The sequence below is a fragment of the Ornithodoros turicata genome, unplaced genomic scaffold (genome assembly GCF_037126465.1).
Source record: "Ornithodoros turicata isolate Travis unplaced genomic scaffold, ASM3712646v1 Chromosome45, whole genome shotgun sequence".
Lineage (NCBI taxonomy): Eukaryota > Metazoa > Arthropoda > Arachnida > Ixodida > Argasidae > Ornithodoros > Ornithodoros turicata.
Window position 1 is genome coordinate 905452 of NW_026999376.1, and position 20014 is coordinate 925465.

Genomic DNA, 20014 nt, shown 5'->3' on the forward strand with positions numbered 1-20014 from the left:
ACTATTCACTGTTTTTAGGTTCCAGCTCTCAAATTTGTGCGCGGTATGGCGCAGTAGATGGCGCAGGGTTGCACGATCTGAAAATGTAAAGTTCGCGTGACTCGGCTATCCATGACCATTACCGGTGCGAAACGCTGCCCAGCTATTTTGATAGATAATTGAGTTTTTCAATCACTCACGTAAAACGTTCTTCAGCGTTTGAAAACTTTCGAAGGTTGCGCACACACAGTTTTTTGGCGTTTGGGCGTCATGAAACCAGCAGGCTACTGCGTAACTGATTTTTTCTTGCGTGTTAGCGCCGCGAAGCAACTGTGGCTATGAGCGGCGTATAGACATGGACAGATGGAGAGAGGACAGCAGGAAGGAGTGGGGGATAGGGGGAGCTACTGCGTAACATATCTAGTGTCGTCGTTAAATCTAATTATACATGAGAGTGATATTAAACGGTAGGAGCAACTTATTTATTTACACGCGGTAACAAGACTGTCGTGCACGAGACTGCACTTCTTCAGGTTACAAAGCTATGAACATGGTACAGGAACATATATACAGTTGACGGTGGAGTTTTCGTATGAGAAGGTAACAAGGTGATGGAAAGGATGTGAATACAGGTAAAAAAGAAAAAAACAGTAAATACAAACGAAGGGGTATCAGAAGCGCAACATAACGCGAGTCCAAAGGCTTTTACACGGGAAATGACAACGTATGTAGGTGACGTTCTAGGAATTAAGAATAAAAAGGGGGTTATGGCGACGGAATCAGGACACAGGTGCGGAGTACAAAGGTGGCCAGTGGACCGCGAGAACGTGAAGACAGAGGTGATGAAAAGGACTTGACATCGCCTTTTTCTGTCGTCGTATACATGAGAGCATAAAGCTTATGAAGGTCAGCACTCCTGATATGTATGGTGGCAATTCACCAGACATAGGTACAACAACCGAAACACGCTTAGAGATATTTGGAACTCTCCATTGGGAATTTAGCACACATAATTACTGTACACTCATACTTAAGCAAAAATAAACATCACTCTCCAACCTAGACAGAATTGTAAGTCGAATTTCTTACAGGAACAAACCTTTGTTCTACTTCGGGTACAAACCGACATATTCAGACAACGTCTAATGCGAATAATCACTAAATTCTTGCTTAAACACAGTTAAATCGCATCCAGCCAACCAATAACTACTTTGCGATCGATTAATGAATGGAAATATCGCGAAATTCTCGGCGTGTTACCACATTCAATTAGTACAACGAATTACCAGCACAACACCTCACGTGTCAAGCAACATGGCTGCCTTTGACGTCGCTGCAGTAAAATGTGTCCTCCGTAGTCCAAAGAGATATCGAGAGGGCATGCGAAAAAATAAAATGACATAGTCTTGAGAGTACAATATGCGGATTTGCAATGTCAAGTAACTTTTGTGTGCCACGATTTTGATGAAAACGTTCGCAAAATAGTGCACTGTCAAGGCTATGAGTTTTTGAATCTCTCTTCTCAGCAGTGCCGTGTATCCCAAAGGGAGTTTGGCCATTAATGGGACCTGTCAATACCTGAGGGTCCACCCACTTTTTGAGGTACCTAGCCAATCTATTATTACATCCATCCAGTACTTATACCTCACCCTTATTTACTGGGTGCCACCATTTTGGAGAGACTCGATTGATTCGGATTGAAACGGATATCACTGATGACAGACCAAAACGACGGATTTTGTGCACACTTTTATCAACGCCATCTGCACGGAGAGAGGCACGGAGGTTGGGAAGGCTCAGAATTGCAGAAATGGTTGCTGGCAGAAATGATTGGCCAGGACAGCGGTACAACCGCTTCTTCGTAGCAGACGACTGCCGGTATGAAGTTTTAAATCACGTAATGTAAGTAGATCGAATCAAAAATGAGTAAAGATGTATGTATAAATGAAATGCAATTGTATAATGAAAAATCCTACGTATAAGGGTCCTCCGTCTTGCTATTTCCTTGGTATCACGATCTTAACTAGGCATAACGTTCGCGACTAAACATCCCATTTTCACGTAAATAATGATGGCGGAGCGAAAGTTGAAGCTGATTTTCCAGATGCGTACGTGAGAATATATACTCACAGTATGAAATTGAAGTAGTCTGTGAAAATTTTATGTCACGAAGTCTCCGCCTCACCGTTCCAAGCACCATCCTCCATCTTGGAGAAAATTTTGTGTTAGGGCAGCTTCCATGGAAAACGGTAACCAATGGAATGCGCCTAAGTTTGATTGACAGGTCGAGCATCTTTTTTAGGCTCCTCCTAATGGCCAGACTCCCTTTGGCATACAATGCACTGCTTCTCAGGGCACGCAAGTGCCGTGGCGCGGCAAATTAGAGGCCATCTCTTTCCGCTTCGAGAGTGGCGGAGACCAGACTCCTCCTTTGTACTCCGTGATTTTAGACATAGTGTTATGCGCATGCAATGTAGTTTGCTGCCATACTTGACGAGCAATAGGCGCTTGGCGATAACTTGGACACAGTGTTGCCCGTAATTTTCACCTTTATGTTTCTGAAAAGCAATGAGCGCAATCGGGACAAAAATTATGAGGCGAAAGCACTGAGGACTCGGGCTATCGAATAGATAAGTCTTCTGAGATTGCCACTCCTTACCGTACTACTAAAAAAGCAGAGCCCGTGGTTACTTGGTCATACTGACCATCTTCATTCGTACAGGAGCGACAGAACGAGTGTGTTTGCTATTGAGCATGCAATGTGCTCACTGGAAAGACTACAGCCTGAAAACGTAACGAAAATAAGTTTTTTCCGACTTTTCAACACCTTTTTGAACTGTAAGATGCGTCCTGTTTTGAAGTGAATGATAAAGCAGCATTATGTTATACCCCTTTCAGGATTGTCGTCGTGTACATTTGTCATTTACGTTGTTGTCATCATATTCGCGCAAGCCGTGACGACGCTGGCTAACGTGAGCCTAAAGCTGCGCTTTTCTACTCAACCCAGGTACCCATCGAGTTGGGTAGCGACATATGCCCCTCGCGCGTCACGTGATCCCGAGAGTCACTACCTAATGATCTCTATGTATAAAGGCTGGATCGCACATGGGAGAGGGGCTTGTGGGGGAGAGGCACGCAATCGGGCCGCCATGTTGAGAGGCCCTAAGGGGGCGTTCACACGGGCCGATTTTCAGCACCAACTCAGACCAACTCGAAGCACCGTCTTTGGACCAATTTCGAGACGGTGCCGTTTTCACGTTCACACGTACCAACTCGTTAGCTCCGCCCACAACCAACCTTACGGCAATCGGGGTGCATGGGTTCAAGTCCAACCGCTGGTGACTTTTTTTTAACTGTCATTAATCAAAACGAAGTCATTTTATTTCGCCAGAAGGTCACCAGTATCTCAAAAAATGCCTATTGATATGTTTATATGGCGCTAGCAACAAACAAAAATTAAAAAAATATATCATGTACCCCTGTAGGATTTGAACCCATGCCACGCAGTACGACAGGAACGAAATCGCTTGATGCCCTCGAGGGTCACGTGGCAATGCTGCTGGCGTTGATTGGTTAGACCACCACCAACTCTCCGAAGTTATCGCTCGACGACCGATTCCCACCAACTCGAGTTGGTCATGGTCGGTGATGTCGGCCGACTGCCACCAACTCCAAAGTTGGTCCGAGTTGGTGCAGAAAGTTGGCCCGTGTGAACGCCCGCTAAAGCGCTGTGTGTGCCCATAGAAAACAATGGGAGGCAACAGATTGTGAGTATTTGTTGCGCTGCAGGCGTTGATCGTTGTTTGTCGTCACACAATTTTGTAAGCTGCCAGTATACGGATGTATTCTAACAGTATTTCACAGGTGTCCTGCCGTTCCATTCTTAATTACGTTATCTTTTGCATTCCGAAACTAGACCGTCACTGCTGTGCAGCGCTGGGGATTGCGATTCCCAGCCAACATTTCAATAAGAAACAATGTGAGATTAACAGCAACCATGTATATAATCTCCCGTGCTGCGTTCCGGACAAAAATTGTTCCACAAAGAACAGTCCCCGAAAAAATATACTCGCATGGCAGAAAGAGATCGTTCTGTAGAATCACAGCCGTTGTTTTAGCCATGTATGCGTTTAGTATGAATTATATCAAGCATCGCCGTAGACAGAGTCTTTTAGTGAACGACAACGGTGCCTTGCCTCGTAAATATGGACACACCGAAGCAGCCCAAACAATTACTTCACGCAATTAGATCACGCTCGTTGGGATAATTAACCAGGTAGTGATGTAAGCTTAATCAGGAGCGATTCGCAGCAACTCTGAGCAACTCGAGTTGCTGGAGGTTGCCGACTATCTGCAACTCCAAAGTTGCTCATAGTTGCTGGAAAAAGTTGCCCCGTGTGAACGCTGCCTTAGAAAGTGGTAACACCTCCTTGAGACACAGGACATACCTCTTTTTGAAGTACAGCCATTCTATGTTTGTTTGTTTCTTCCTTCATTTGTTCTGATTATTTGCAGGCGCGGTTGTGCCAAATTGAATGTCTTCTCGCGTACTCACATGCTTTTGCTGAATAGAACTGCAGCGTGAGCAAAGCTGCGTAGGGACAGGAGTCTGCTTTCCTGTGCTGACTTTGTTATGCTTGTTATGTGGAGCACGTTCCAAAAAATGCAGCTGCACATCTGAAACTCAAATCAGTATCATCGTCATCAAAAAGGGAGCGACGTAGCACCGTTGTGAGACCAAACACGCTTTCTGAAGATCTTCTATGGCACCTTCCGCAGTTTGCACAATTTTCTTCAGCATCGAAGTCTCTCATAGGAACCGCTTTGCATTAACTGTGACTCCCATCTTACATTTTGATGTGCAAGGGCCCTCTTGCACTACACACGTATGGTCTGCAAATTGCAACAGGACGATTTGGAGCTTGAAACAGTTGCGATTTTGTCATTTTGGCCCTCGTGTACCCTGTCCGTGAAACGTAAACAAAAAAGTCTAACACGATATGCTTTTGTAAGGAAGACCACTGATGATGAGTAAAGAGAATATACATTTTTCAAGTTCAACATTTATTTCTTGCAGTTATGCCTTTCAAAATACAATGAACGTGTAGGGAGGTCACAAAAGACTGCATTTATTGTTTCGTGACGTTCCTGCAATGACATTATATATTTTAGGAATGAATATTACTTTTAGGTTGGAATGAGCAATGAATAGCAACTGCCCTCCTTTTATTTTCTCATATATGCTGAATTTCAAATTAAATGTGATCAAATATGTGATAATATAATAATATATATAAGAATAAGAATAATATATAAGAATACAATATGTGATAAAGGAATGTGATCAACAGAATATGTAAACAACATCAGTAGGCAGGGAAGTGCATTCCCAAGAAATAATTTTCTTGACATAGCATATATGCTATTTAACTGCCTATCAACTGAAACAATTATCACAGTTCCGTGACAAGTTTTAATTTCTGAGAGTGCACTGTAGAGGCGGCTTAGATCTACAACGGGTAATACAAGGTATTATATAGTACTCTGAATACATTTAAAAATCTCACGTAACACATATGCTTTTACATTTGGGAGGTGCTGTGGTCATCAAACCTTGTGGGCACTACACAGGTTCTGCACACATTTCTTGACTATGTCGAGGCAGTTGTGAAGTAACCTGTATTGATGACGATTATCCCAATTTTTATGGTGCATCGACAACAAAGGTTATAATACATCAAAACATTGGTTTGGATGCAACTAGTTAAAAATAAATATGTTGTTTAATAAATGCATTGGAGAAATGTTAAAACATCAGTTTAAAACAGGGTTTACAATCCCTATATCTTTTAAAAATTTAAAACATTAAAAACTCTTCTAAATATAATATGGGGAACTCTTCTATATATGGAGATAAACAATTATACTATACTCTTCTAAATATGGGGCCTAAGGTGCATAAGGTGTAAGGTGTGTTTCTGGTGTGAACATGTAAAGAAAATGTGCAAAATTGAGAGGCTAACCATGTTGTGCGTGCACTGAGGTGGTTCCTTCCTATAAAGTAGAACCCTGTGGATGAGGAAATGATACTTACCTGCAAACTCATTCGTATCACACTGCATAGACGATCCTCTAGGTAGCCCCATGAGGAAATCTGTATTGAGAGACCACTTTTGCCTTACAACCTGCTACAAATAACACCGCACGCTACAAATTATTACTATCGCAACAAGCTGACGATGTAGCTCAGACACAAAGGCGGTATCCAAGTCGCGCCACCGTTACGTAGGATTCTTTGTCACAAATGAAAGCGAGGCAGAAAACAATACCAATACATGAAAAGGGGTGACAATCTTGGTCTCATTATGACGTAATACCAAACATGTGCGCAAAGGTAATTCAAAGATATGACTGCGCACTTGCTTCCGTAGAGAACACCGTGTACCGTGCTAGCAATGATGCAGAAAAGTGCTAAAGTGCTCGCACATATATTGATGACAACACTACCAGTGCAGTGTAACATGTTCTCTCTAGCATATTATGCACTGAAACTGTATTTGTCGCCGGGTAAAATGCAAGTGTGTTCGATTGAACCTCGGAAGAGTGATCAAACAACCTGCATTCAGTGCTCGTTTTCGGCAAAAAAACACTTCATAAATGTCAAATAAATGTACAGAATGGAAGCCTATTTATTCCTCGATAAAGAATGACTCACCTGTAGAAATTTAGGCCCTGTATCCTTGCCGATACGGCTGGTGCGACCGTAATTGCAAGAAGTTGCCATGATCGCTGCGGCGACTGTTTTGGGTAGAGTAAGATGGCGGCCTGTTTCCGCACGCTCTTGCTCCCTATCCGCGATCCAGGTCACTACACTCGCCCATCCACCTGCGGAGCAGGGTTGCGGATAGAAGGTGCCCCAGGAACCATCTGGTGACGGAAGTGCTTGATGGCGGTTGATGATGTCATATCCGCTAGACGCATGCTGATTCAGTGGGAAGGGCACGGTAGGGAGTGGAGGGCTACATGGTAGCTTTGCACTCAAATGGCGCTAGTGCACGTGTTCGTGTTCGTCCTCTTGGAATAAATGGCGTGACAGAATTTCCTTTCTAGTTTTGGTCCATTTGATATGGTGTTCGTTAACATGACAATTTGCTTTATGACTCATATGTACGGGAGTGCTGGTGCCCATATTAACAAGGTTCGACTGCACCGCAGCGGCGACTACCTCTGGTGTCTTTCCTTAACGTGCTGTTTCCGAAAGCTGAGAGCAAAGGGCGATTTTTTCCGGTACTTGCCGCGGCAATTAACGCACGTATCTAAACTGTCGAAGAAGATCTCATTTCAACAAATCATGAAGGGGAACGGTACCATTTTCTTTGACCATTCTTGGAGTGGTCCGCTCATTTCCTTCTTTATTTACTGAACAAAAAGAAAAGCACAAAACTCCACCTGCTATTAGCTCCAGAGTATATCTCTTGCGAGCTGGAAACGCTTCTAATCCACGGATGAAATTTGAATGAGGGCTACTATCAAGAAGCCAGCAGTTGTCTTGCATAGTTCCGTCTCCTCCGAATTTGGTACTCTGACCAGAATGTTTCGTTGGTGGCGTTTCGGAAGGCGTTCTCGGGAAACTTTGCATGGGGGAGAGGATGTCATCCTTGTTTTCCCTCTCCAAAATATACTGCCAAAAGCACGATTTCGCGTTGTTTGAACCCCCGGACTCTCTAACTACGCTAATGGCTGGGAGGAACCTCTTGGATATTCCGTCTGCTGGCGCCGCTTGCTCTGGAAACTCATTTACCGCGGTTACATTAATGCGACAGAAGCGAATCGTATCGAGTTGTCGCACCTCCTCGCACCTATCCCGACCGGTGGACTGGTTGACGTAGCCCTGTTGGAGAGGATTTGTTGCGGTAAGTCGATACTTTACGCTTTTGTCGCATTCATGCAAATGCGGCTATAACGGTCTCATTTTCAGTTATGTCTGTGTGTTGTCTCTTTTTTTTGTAACTTCTTCTGGAATTAAATATCCATATTCAACGTATTCATATTCAACAATTGCTGCACCAGAACATCAGTATCTGCACTGAAAGCCGAACCCAACCTCTCGACCTTAGCACATCGTCGTACCATCTCAAAGTTGTCCATCTTTCATCGATTCTTCCATACCATTCCCACAGATCAATCCCCAATCGTTCGTGTCGGTATCATATTCCCCGGTCTAGACTATACTAATAAAATCACGCGTCTTCACTGTAACACCAAACGCATTCTCAAAGTCATTCTTTTGTTCCACTATAGTCATTTGGAACGATCTCCCAGGACACATAGACCACCAGTCATTTTTGAACATTATACGTCCTCTAAACTGATTCTTTTTTCTCTCTTTTAGATTACTTGCAAAGTGTATTAAGTATGTTCGTCTTGTTCATTGGTGTACTAACTCTTTTGTATTATGTCCTCTTTTTCTTTCTTTTTTATTTTCTCTTTCATCATGCAAATGTTCACTGTATTTTATTTGTACCTTATACATATACAGTGAAACCTTCCTATGTTGGACACCCGCGGTGCAGCCGAAGCGTGTCCCACTTATAAGTAGTAGGTACTGGACTCTCATGGTGCACAACGCCCAACTGTCCTGAACACGATTTAATTAGCAATTAGAGCTAATTGGGACCCCCCACATTAATCAGCACCCTCCAGGGAGCCACCACACTAATTGGGGAAAGTCTAACTCGTGTCCAGACCAGCTGAGCGTTGTGCACCATGAGAGTTCATAAAAAATAAAAAAATAGATAGAAATAGAGTGGAGAGAAGGAGTTTAATTGAAGATCAACGGCGCCATCTTGAAGAAAGCGGTCCGGAAAGGCCGCTGACCGTCGCTGGGTGACGGAGCACAGAAGCAGGTTGCAAAGCATCGCAGCTATGACCACCAGTTCCGGACATCCTGTGACGTCAGCTGTGACGTCATCACGGCATGTCTGGGCAAGTTAGGACAGCTCTGGGCATGCAAGGAGAAAAACACTCGTAATACAGAGGCTGGAAAAGCAAGAGTACGCAAACCATCAATAGCTAACAACAAAAAAATTAGTTACACAACAAATGAGCCCACCAGAACAGGAGCGCAGAACCATGCGACTGCTCCATCCGAGAGGCAGGCAGAAACTGACTCGTAATGGTTTTTGTCCTGTATAAACCCCGCAGCTGCACCCCCTAGCGGTTACTTTCTCAACTAATCTAACAACAAAATTATTAAGAATCACGCCAGCGCTACTCCCGTTCCCAAGGCAGAAGATGATAGAAAATGGCGGGAATGCCCGGACAACAGCAACCAGCACGGGCACGAAAATCGCAAATAAAGCGGGAACAAAGTTGGCGAAATCATTAGTTACACAACAAATCACCTCACCACAGTAGGAGCGCAGACCGATGCGACTGCTCTCGTCGACAGCCAGGGATCAAGTGACGACGGAGCGAACGACCGCACGTCTTCTCCCAACGAGAGCCAGAGGTGGACTGACGTAAGCGCCACTCTACGGGTGCTACGCATGCGCGCGCTCGTAGCGCCCTCTGCGCGCTCCTACCGCCACCTGCGAGAGGCTAAGAGAGAAGAGCATTCCTGCGCCCCCTGCTGGCCGTTCTCATTGGTCGTGAGGCTAAGTGAGAAGAGCATTCCTGCGCCCCCTGCTGGCAGTTCTCATTGGTCCAGACATCATCCTATTGTCTCAGGGCTACACTGTTTTTTTTTCCACTAATGCTCCTTTGGTCAATCTGCAGTGAAGCCACGGTATGACGTCATCATGCACCTGCGTGGCTCAAGGACGCGTGCGCTCTAGCAGGGGACCTATTATTTATTGAATCACTATCCCAAGATTATTTCCTTTATTCTTCTATAACCATTGCATAGGAAACTATTGCAGAAGAGCACCATGCATGAAAACTGATCGTAGGAATTCCAAAGTCTTACTAAATGAGACTTGCAAAAGAACAAAACATCCTAACATGTAACTCCATCAACGGCTAATAAGAGGACTAGGCACTCAACAAATCAACGCGCGCAGAACTCAGGGCAGCACTATCGTCAAGACGACAATGTTCCTTGTAAAAAAAAAAGACAAAATACAAAGCGTTAACAAAGGAAAGCATGCATATCGGGGCATGTCAGGACACGTCAGGACAAATTCGCACGACTGTTGGGCAACAGAGGAAAACGAACACTTGAACAGAGTGAAAAAGGCACTCACCATCATTTTTCCCGTTCACAGTGTAGCAGCAGCGTCATAATCATCACCAGCACCGCCATCGGTTACGCGCAGCACTGCGCGTGACCCGAGCTTTCGTTTTCGGTTCATCGCCATTAACCGTCATTAAACCCATCAACCTCAGTAGAGCCTGGTCGCCTCATTTCTCGCTCTACAACTGGTGACCCGGACGTGATGTCTTAGCGTTCCACCATCATGAACGGTGACCAGCACTCCACCAGCTCTTCGCCTCCCAGCCGGCCACCGCCACTTCCACCGCTCGAGGCTTCTGTGGCACCGCTCCGCCTGCCGCCTTTCTCCATCTCCGACCCTCAGCTGTGGTTTGCGCAGGCGGAGGTTCTCTTCGACGGACGCCGCGTCACTTCTCAAGCCTCAAGGTTTGGCTATGCCATCGCAAACCTTCCTCCCGAAGCTGCGGCGGAAGTCCGTGACCTAATGATCCACCCTCACCCCGAGTTGCCCTACGACACCTTAAGGGACGAGTTAATTCGCCGCACATCTGCTTCGGAGGAGCGGCGATTGCAGCAGCTTCTGAACAGGGAAGAGCTCGGCGATCGACGGCCCACACAGCTACTACGCCGCATGCGCGACCTCGCCGGCAACCCTACCACGGACGACTCACTACTACGCGAACTCTTCCTACAACGTTTGCCCCACAATGTCCGCATGATCCTGGCCGCCGGCGAAAATTCCCGCCTGGATGACTTGGCGAAGATGGCGGACCGTATTCTGGATTTTGCTGGCCTTCCATCACCAGAAACCGTTGCCGCCCTGGCCCCTCCACCGGTGGACGTTGCAATCAATGCCATCAGCACGTCGCTCCAGCAACTCCAGACTACGGTGGCGGCCCTTGTGAACCGGGTGGACGCCATTCCCCCGCAGCGACCACGTTCCCCTCGCCGCCCGTTTTGCCGTCGCTGCTCGCCATCCCGTCAACGGTCTCCTTCGCCCTCTCAGCACCACTTCTGCTGGTATCATCGAAAATTCGGCGATGCCGCAAGGAACTGCCAGGCCCCTTGCTCGTGGCCGGGAAACGCTCCCCCCAACCATTAACGGCTGGCATGGCTGGGGGCAACAACAGCCGGCTCTTCCGGATCACGGACCGCGTGTCCGGCTGTCGCTTCCTGGTGGACACCGGGGCTGACGTGAGCGTCGTTCCACCAACCCCCGCAGAAAAACGACACCGACAACCAGACTTGGCTTTGCAGGCCGTCAACAAGTCCACCATCTCAACTTACGGTCAACGCTCCGTCACCCTTGACCTCGGCCTGCGCAGAGTATTTCGTTGGGTTTTTACCATCGCCGACCTCCCCTTCGCAATCCTTGGCGCCGACTTCCTCCACCATTTCGACCTTCTTGTGGATATTAGACGCCAGCGCCTCGTCGACAATACTACTTCTTTGCACGTTTATGGAGCCCCAGCGCATATAGCCGCCATTAGTCCCACCATACGGCTACCGTTGCCCACTGCTTTCGCCGACATTGTCACGGAGTTCCCCGCTGTCCTGCGCCAATCGCATGCCTCTTGCCCACCTCGCCACAGCGTCACTCACCACATCGTGACACGGGGCCCCCCTGTCTTCGCTCGCCCCAGACGGCTGGCTCCGGAGCGCCTCGTCATTGCCAAGAGGGAATTTGAGCACATGCTCGAACTGGGGATCATTCGGCCTTCCTCCAGCCCGTGGTCTTCCGCTCTCCACATGGTGCCCAAAGCAACACCTGGTGATTGGCGCCCCTGCGGGGACTACCGTGCACTCAACATCGTCACGGTACCGGACAGATACCCGCTTCCCCATATTCAGGACTTCACCGCGAATCTTGACGGAGCGACCATCTTCTCCAAGATAGACCTCATCAAAGCCTATCACCAAATTCCCGTCCATCCCCCTGACATCCCGAAGACTGCTATAACCACCCCTTTTGGCCTCTTTGAATACGTGCGGATGCCCTTTGGCCTGCGTAATGCTGCGCAGACATTCCAACGATTCATCAACGAAGTGCTCCGCGGCCTGGACTTCGCATTCGCATACATGGATGACATCCTCGTCGCAAGTCCATCTCCGGAGGCTCATCGCGCCCATCTGCGCGCCCTGTTCTCGCGCCTGGAGGACTACGGAGTCTCCATCAATGCCGCGAAGTGCGAGTTTGGCGTTACCACCCTTACCTTCCTGGGACACACCATCACCCCGCAAGGCATCCGGCCACTCGCATCCAAGGTCCAGGCCATCCGAGACTTTCCTGCCCCCACTTCTCGCAAAGGACTTCGTTCATTCCTCGGCCTCGTGACTTTCTACCGACGTTTTGTGCCTCGCTGTGCTGCCTTGCTCCAGCCTCTCTACGCAGCTCTCGGCGCTGACCATCCGAAAGAGGCCCGTGCTGCCCCTCTGGAGTGGACACCGGCAGCAGAACGCGCGTTCGCAGAAGTCAAGCAGGCCCTGGCAGATGCTGTGCTGCTCCACCATCCTCGTCCTGACGCCAAGACAGCGTTGTTCGTCGACGCCTCCACTGCTGCTGTCGGCGCGGTCTTGCAACAGCGTCAGGATGGCAACTGGAAACCTCTCGGTTTCTTTTCCCAACGCCTCTCGCCAGCCGAAACACGCTACAGCACCTTCGGGCGTGAGCTCCTCGCCGCCTACCTGGCATGCAGACACTACCGCCATTTTCTCGAGGGCCGCCCGTTTGTGCTGTACACCGACCACAAGCCTCTCATGTTCGCCCTGCGATCGCCCTCCCTCAACCACTCGCCTCGTGAAACCCGCCACATGTGCTACCTCTTGGAGTTCACGACCGATGTGCGACACGTCGCAGGCGAAGACAATGCCGCTGCCGACGCACTCTCGCGGCCGGACGTCAATGCTCTCCATCCGCCCCCCGCGGTCGATTTGGACGGCATCGCCGAGGCGCAACAGGCAGATGAAGAGCTCGCCGCCCTTCGTTCATCCCCCGCCTCATCCACCACTTTTCGGGAGGTCTCGCTCCCCGGTTCGACGGCAAGTCTATGGTGCGACACCTCTACTGGTACCCCGCGCCCTTTCGTTCCCCTGGCCTTCCGCCGGCATGTTTTCAACGCCCTCCACTCGCTGTCCCACCCTGGCGTGCGCGGCACGCAAAAGATCGTCGCAGAGCGCTACATATGGCCTCGCATGAATGCCGACGTCCGTGACTGGGCGCGGGCCTGCCTGGCCTGCCAGCGGTCCAAAATCTACCGCCACACCATCTCGCCTCCATCGCGGTTCCTTCCGCCAGATGCACGTTTCGACCAGGTCCACATCGACTTGGTCGGCCCGCTTCCTCCGGCCAAAGGCTACCGCTACCTGCTCTCGTGCATCGACCGCTTTACCCGCTGGCCGGAGGTAACGCCGATTCCTGACATCACGGCAGAGACGGTGGCCCACGCATTCCTCTTCTCCTGGGTTTCCCGATTCGGCGTCCCGTCCACTGTAACCACGGACAGAGGACGCCAGTTTGAATCGTCCCTCTTCCGTCACCTGTGCAGCGCCCTCGGAACCCATCACATCCGAACCACGGCCTACCATCCGGCTGCCGGTAGCAGCAGCGTCATAATCATCACCAGCACCGCCATCGGTTACGCGCAGCACTGCGCGTGACCCGAGCTTTCGTTTTCGGTTCATCGCCATTAACCGTCATTAAACCCATCAACCTCAGTAGAGCCTGGTCGCCTCATTTCTCGCTCTACAACAGCATTCCCTCATTGTAAATCCGCTCGTCACAAAATCCACCTGCATCGTCGAACACCATTCACCAGTGACGAACCATACATCCACACCCCATCAGAGGCAGACAGAACCCCACCTAAGCTACGCTCTTCCACTGACGGCCAACGCCAGGATCATAATTACCGTGTCTACACCCGTCAGTGTCCAAGAGAGAAGTGAATCCTTGCGCCCCCTGCAGGCCAGTCTCATTGGTCGTGTCGGCATCCTATTGTCTCAGGGCTACACAGTTTTTTTTCCACTAATGCTCCTCTAGACAAGGTCAACCTGAAACAATAGTCTCTCGGTATGCGGTCATCATGCAGGTGCGTGGCTCAAGGACGCGTACGCTCTAGACAGGGCACCTGTTATTTATTGAATCACTATCCCTAGATTATTTCCTTTATTCTACTATAATGATTGCGTAGGGAACTATTGCAGAAAAACACCATAGACAAGAGGAGATTGTAGCATTTCATTCTCAAAGTCTTACTGTACAGGAAAAAAAAAAATGGTTCAGCAAGACATAAAGTCACACACCTGTCCCCCTCGCGGTTACTCTCTGAACTAAATGAATCGCAAAATTATTAAGAATTGCGCTACTCCCATTCAAGGCAGCACTATCGTCAAGAATATGCCTTGTACAAAAGGAAAAAAACTACATGCAGAAGGAAAGCATGTCAGAACAAGCCCAGGCATGTCAGCACATGCTTGTCAGACAAGGGGGGAAAAAGCGAAAAGAAACAAAGAAGGAAACCAGCATCAAACTATTTCTTCTTATTCAAAAACAGTGCTCATCATAAATCTGCCCAGGACAATACACACTATTTTTCTATTGCCACACTTTTTTCCAGTAACGGTCAATGCATTGCTACAGACTGCGTGACGTCATCACATCCTGTCTGAAGAAGAAGAAGACACCGGCAAAGACTCCTATTATTTATTGAATCGCAAGATTATTTCCTTTGTCCTACTCTTAATGACATTGATTCTCTCATTAAAATTCAACAAAAAAGCACCCCGCATATTATCGATTTTCACCCCAAAGGCTCATCATGGTAATTAGAATTACAGTAAACTGCCACTGCTCTTTTAAAATAATAAGTGAGACCACTCAACATCACCTCCAGGCTTATGTAATACATGACCCTTTCTATGCTCATACATTCGTTGTCTGAGGGTACACCTGCGAGCAAAAAAGGCGCGGAAGCCGGGTGGGCAAAGTTCCATTCACGCATGGCGAGCAAAAAGGTGCGAAAGCACAAGACAGAACGCCTTTACGGGAACACGATAGCATTCCTATACTATATTAATGATTATTGCATTGCAGTTTAGAAAAACTACAACTAAACTATAATTTTAGGAGCCCAACTTTCTATGGAAACTATAATTGCCCTATTACTTGGATCGCTACTAATGAAGCGCTCCAATTTTTTCTCTCTTCCCATTTCAGCCTTGTCATGCAGGGAAGCAGACTCATATCCAAAATAATTAATTTACACTGAGGGTGCCGTGCTTCAGGAATTCCTATCCTGCGCTCAGATGCAAGCATTTCTTCACGGATACCTTTAACAGCTGACTTCCTCAACATATCGAACACCCAACAAAATCAAACAAACAATCAGAGAAACCCTCTTCTCAGCTGCACCATGCGACTTTCTTCTGCGTAAAATCGGTGATTTGAAGAAGAGAGCAGCGAAAAATTGTGCGCGCTTGTGCTCGACCTGAAGCATATGCCAATAAACCAAGAAAAAGGCACTCATGTCTGGTATCTGATAGTGCCAGATACACAGACGCATTGCCCTTGCGTAAAGAAAGCACAGGACACGGATACACAAATTTCCTTAGGTGAGCAGGGAAAAGGCTTAAGACCTCAGGTCACCACACATCGCCACGCGGCTAACACAACATGACACCAACAACATACTAGCGGCGGGAAGAACTGCAACACTGCTAAACAAGTCCAGACATGCCACGATGACGTCACAAATCAGGGGGAAAAAAGCACACGCATGCACGCACAGAGGACAACGCATTAAACACACGGAGCGCTCAGGAATAATCGTAGCGTTACCGCACATTGCTACGAAGCTCAACGTCTAACACAAGACGGCAGCAACAAGATATTAGCGAAGGGTAAAAATTGCAACACTACCGAACAAGTCCAGACATGCGACATCGCATACAAAACACTGCTCATCGGGGAAAAGGCCTAAGCCCGCGGCGGATCATCATAGAGCATACACAACTTCATTTTTCTATTTCGCGTAAACTAAACGCGGTCTGCTTGGAAAACGACGTACAAATTTTCTTAAGGAGCAGAGAAATATATCTACTCCGTGCTCAGATACCAGCATTTCTGCTCAAAAATCTGCAAAATTAAGCACTGCTTACTTCGTCAAGATATCGAACAAAATCAAACAAACAACCCCACTTCCACTCATAGAACACTATTCAGCTTTTACGCAGGAGGCTTTCTTCTACATAAAAGTAGAGAAAATAAGAAAAGAGCAGCGAAATATTACACGCACTTTTGCTCGCATAGCTATAAGAGAGAAAAATAAAATAAAATATCGACACACACGCTAATAAACTGTGACAAAGACACCCATTTCTGCTATCAGATAATTATTGCATAATGCTAAATACTCATTTGCATTGTCCCTTCGTGAAGAAAGCACAGGACAGGGATACACAATTTATCTTAAGCGAGCAGGGAAAGTCACTTCTGCTCGAACAGCTTAATACCATAAAGTCTGAATTTTTGCAAAGCAAATAAAGCTTGAACAGCGCTACGAACGTGACAGGCACATACTAACAAACAAACAAACACTTCTTCGAGTCTGTATTATCTTTAAAAAATAACGAAAGCACACAAAAAAAATCAAATCGGCTAGGTAGCCTACCAGACGTTGTGCCTTAAAGTTGGCTGCATGAAATGCGCGGAAGCATGCTGTGAAGCCAACTTGCGGTTTTGCTGGATGCACATGAAGTCAGATTCCAATTGGAAATCGCGCTAAGGACGTGCCAAACGTGGAATTTTCGCAAAATTAATCACAATACCTGGAATTCTGTTCATTTTAGCGGGAATGCTGGCGCTTGTGCTCTATTATTCGAAATTTTCGAATATTCGAATTTCTCGATTATCAAATTTTCGAATACGAATAGGGTTCGAATATCAACAATATTCCAACGATATCCGGAATTTCGAATATTCGTACACCTCTAGTGAATACTGACACTCATCAACATGTAACAAAAAACAAACAAACAAATCCCTTTCTGATGAACTCTCCTCTGCCGAGCGGCTTTCTCCTGCTCTACCTGGATGCTGACTTTTCCCCCCCTCACCAACATTATGAGTAAAAGCAGTGAAAGAAGAAAAGAACCGCGAAAAATTACACGCATTTGTGTCACAGGACAGGGATACACAAATTTCCTTACGTGAGCAGGGAAAAGGCTTAAGTCGTACCGCTCAGGAATAATCGGAGAATCGCCGCTTATCGCTAGGCGGATAGCGCTTGAACAGCGCTACGAACGTGACAGATACATACTAACAAACAAACAAACAAACAACAGCAGGACCGGCGTCGGGCACTCATAAAATACCCTGCCCAAAACAAAGACTTCACCAGGTTCGCGAGGCAATTCCATTAAAAACGCTCGACCTATCCTACAGATAGCAATGCAAACGCGACTGCCCTTATTTTTTAAAACCACTATTTCACGCAATAGTACATAAATGTATCACTCGTGTCACACGAAAAGGCAAACACTTACCTGTCAAGTGGGGTCCCAGCGCGTGCGCGCGCGCGCACATACACACACACACACTAACATTTTCACACTCACAAACACAAAGTCTATTTTCACAACCACATAAATCCATATTATTCCTCAGGTCAATAATTATCCTGCCATCGCCAAAAGACGGCACAGACATGTATGCTTACGCAAGACAATCGGTCCTCGTTCCGGATGTAATAGGATATCGCCACTCGGCCGGCGCGAACCAATAAAGAAAGAAAGGAATGCATGTTCGCTACGAAGAAAACGGTGCCGTGCTTCTACGCAGCGATCATTATAGAGACGCGTAAATGTGAACATCATTCGCTACACACTGTAGCTCTAATCATTTTTAAACCAAACCAAACCGTGTTCATAGGTCTTCACTAAATAGGTGAGCCGATAATGACTCAAAATAAAATAAAATAAAATAATCATTCCATCATCGCTGGCTGCAAGCTTGGGTACCCAACAGAGCAGCGCGCCTTGGGCTGACCTTACACACCCGAAGCCTTTTCTGAATGCATTCTGCCGGCGCTGGAATAAAAGATTTATCGCGAGGGTACTACGATGTCAGCTCTGTTGCTGTTTAAGTGATAAAACAGTGCGCTTACTCGGGCAATCGCGCGCGTCCAAACCGCGAGACCGGGCCCGTGCGCGCGCTTCGCGGTTCGGGCGCACTGTTTTATCACTTAAACAGCAACAGAGCTGACATCGTAGTACCCTCGCGATAAATCTTTTATTCCAGCGCCGGCAGAATGCATTCAGAAAAGGCTTCGGGTGTGTAAGGTCAGCCCAAGGCGCGCTGCTCTGTTGGGTACCCAAGCTTGCAGCCAGCGATGATGGAATGATTATTTTATTTTATTTTATTTTGAGTCATTATCGGCTCACCTATTTAGTGAAGACCTATGAACACGGTTTGGTTTGGTTTAAAAATGATTAGAGCTACAGTGTGTAGCGAATGATGTTCACATTTACGCGTCTCTATAATGATCGCTGCGTAGAAGCACGGCACCGTTTTCTTCGTAGCGAACATGCATTCCTTTCTTTCTTTATTGGTTCGCGCCGGCCGAGTGGCGATATCCTATTACATCCGGAACGAGGACCGATTGTCTTGCGTAAGCATACATGTCTGTGCCGTCTTTTGGCGATGGCAGGATAATTATTGACCTGAGGAATAATATGGATTTATGTGGTTGTGAAAATAGACTTTGTGTTTGTGAGTGTGAAAATGTTAGTGTGTGTGTGTGTATGTGCGCGCGCGCGCACGCGCTGGGACCCCACTTGACAGGTAAGTGTTTGCCTTTTCGTGTGACACGAGTGATACATTTATGTACTATTGCGTGAAATAGTGGTTTTAAAAAATAAGGGCAGTCGCGTTTGCATTGCTATCTGTAGGATAGGTCGAGCGTTTTTAATGGAATTGCCTCGCGAACCTGGTGAAGTCTTTGTTTTGGGCAGGGTATTTTATGAGTGCCCGACGCCGGTCCTGCTGTTGTTTGTTTGTTTGTTTGTTAGTATGTATCTGTCACGTTCGTAGCGCTGTTCAAGCGCTATCCGCCTAGCGATAAGCGGCGATTCTCCGATTATTCCTGAGCGGTACGACTTAAGCCTTTTCCCTGCTCACTTAAGGAAATTTGTGTATCCCTGTCCTGTGACACAAATGCGTGTAATTTTTCGCGGTTCTTTTCTTCTTTCACTGCTTTTACTCATAATGTTGGTGAGGGGGGGAAAAGTCAGCATCCAGGTAGAGCAGGAGAAAGCCGCTCGGCAGAGGAGAGTTCATCAGAAAGGGATTTGTTTGTTTGTTTTTTGTTACATGTTGATGAGTGTCAGTATTCACTAGAGGTGTACGAATATTCGAAATTCCGGATATCGTTGGAATATTGTTGATATTCGAACCCTATTCGTATTCGAAAATTTGATAATCGAGAAATTCGAATATTCGAAAATTTCGAATAATAGAGCACAAGCGCCAGCATTCCCGCTAAAATGAACAGAATTCCAGGTATTGTGATTAATTTTGCGAAAATTCCACGTTTGGCACGTCCTTAGCGCGATTTCCAATTGGAATCTGACTTCATGTGCATCCAGCAAAACCGCAAGTTGGCTTCACAGCATGCTTCCGCGCATTTCATGCAGCCAACTTTAAGGCACAACGTCTGGTAGGCTACCTAGCCGATTTGATTTTTTTTGTGTGCTTTCGTTATTTTTTAAAGATAATACAGACTCGAAGAAGTGTTTGTTTGTTTGTTAGTATGTGCCTGTCACGTT

At 47.0% G+C, this 20014-nt stretch overlaps 1 protein-coding gene and 1 long non-coding RNA gene across 2 annotated transcripts in view; both read right to left on the minus strand.

The window, feature by feature from the left end:
* Window positions 1–4586, minus strand: part of LOC135374175 (organic cation transporter protein-like) — a 107140-nt gene extending 102554 nt beyond the window's left edge. The window contains exon 1 of the mRNA XM_064607190.1: window positions 4535–4586. The gene's annotated coding sequence lies outside the window, so the exon portion shown is untranslated. The remainder of the gene's footprint in view (window positions 1–4534) is intronic.
* Window positions 4587–8781: 4195 nt separating this feature from the next.
* On the minus strand, window positions 8782–9537 carry LOC135374150 (uncharacterized). The gene is made up of 2 exons (XR_010416781.1): window positions 9389–9537; window positions 8782–8980 (listed from the first exon to the last, which is right to left on the minus strand). It is a non-coding gene; the product is annotated as an uncharacterized LOC135374150 (long non-coding RNA).
* Window positions 9538–20014: the final 10477 nt, after the last annotated feature.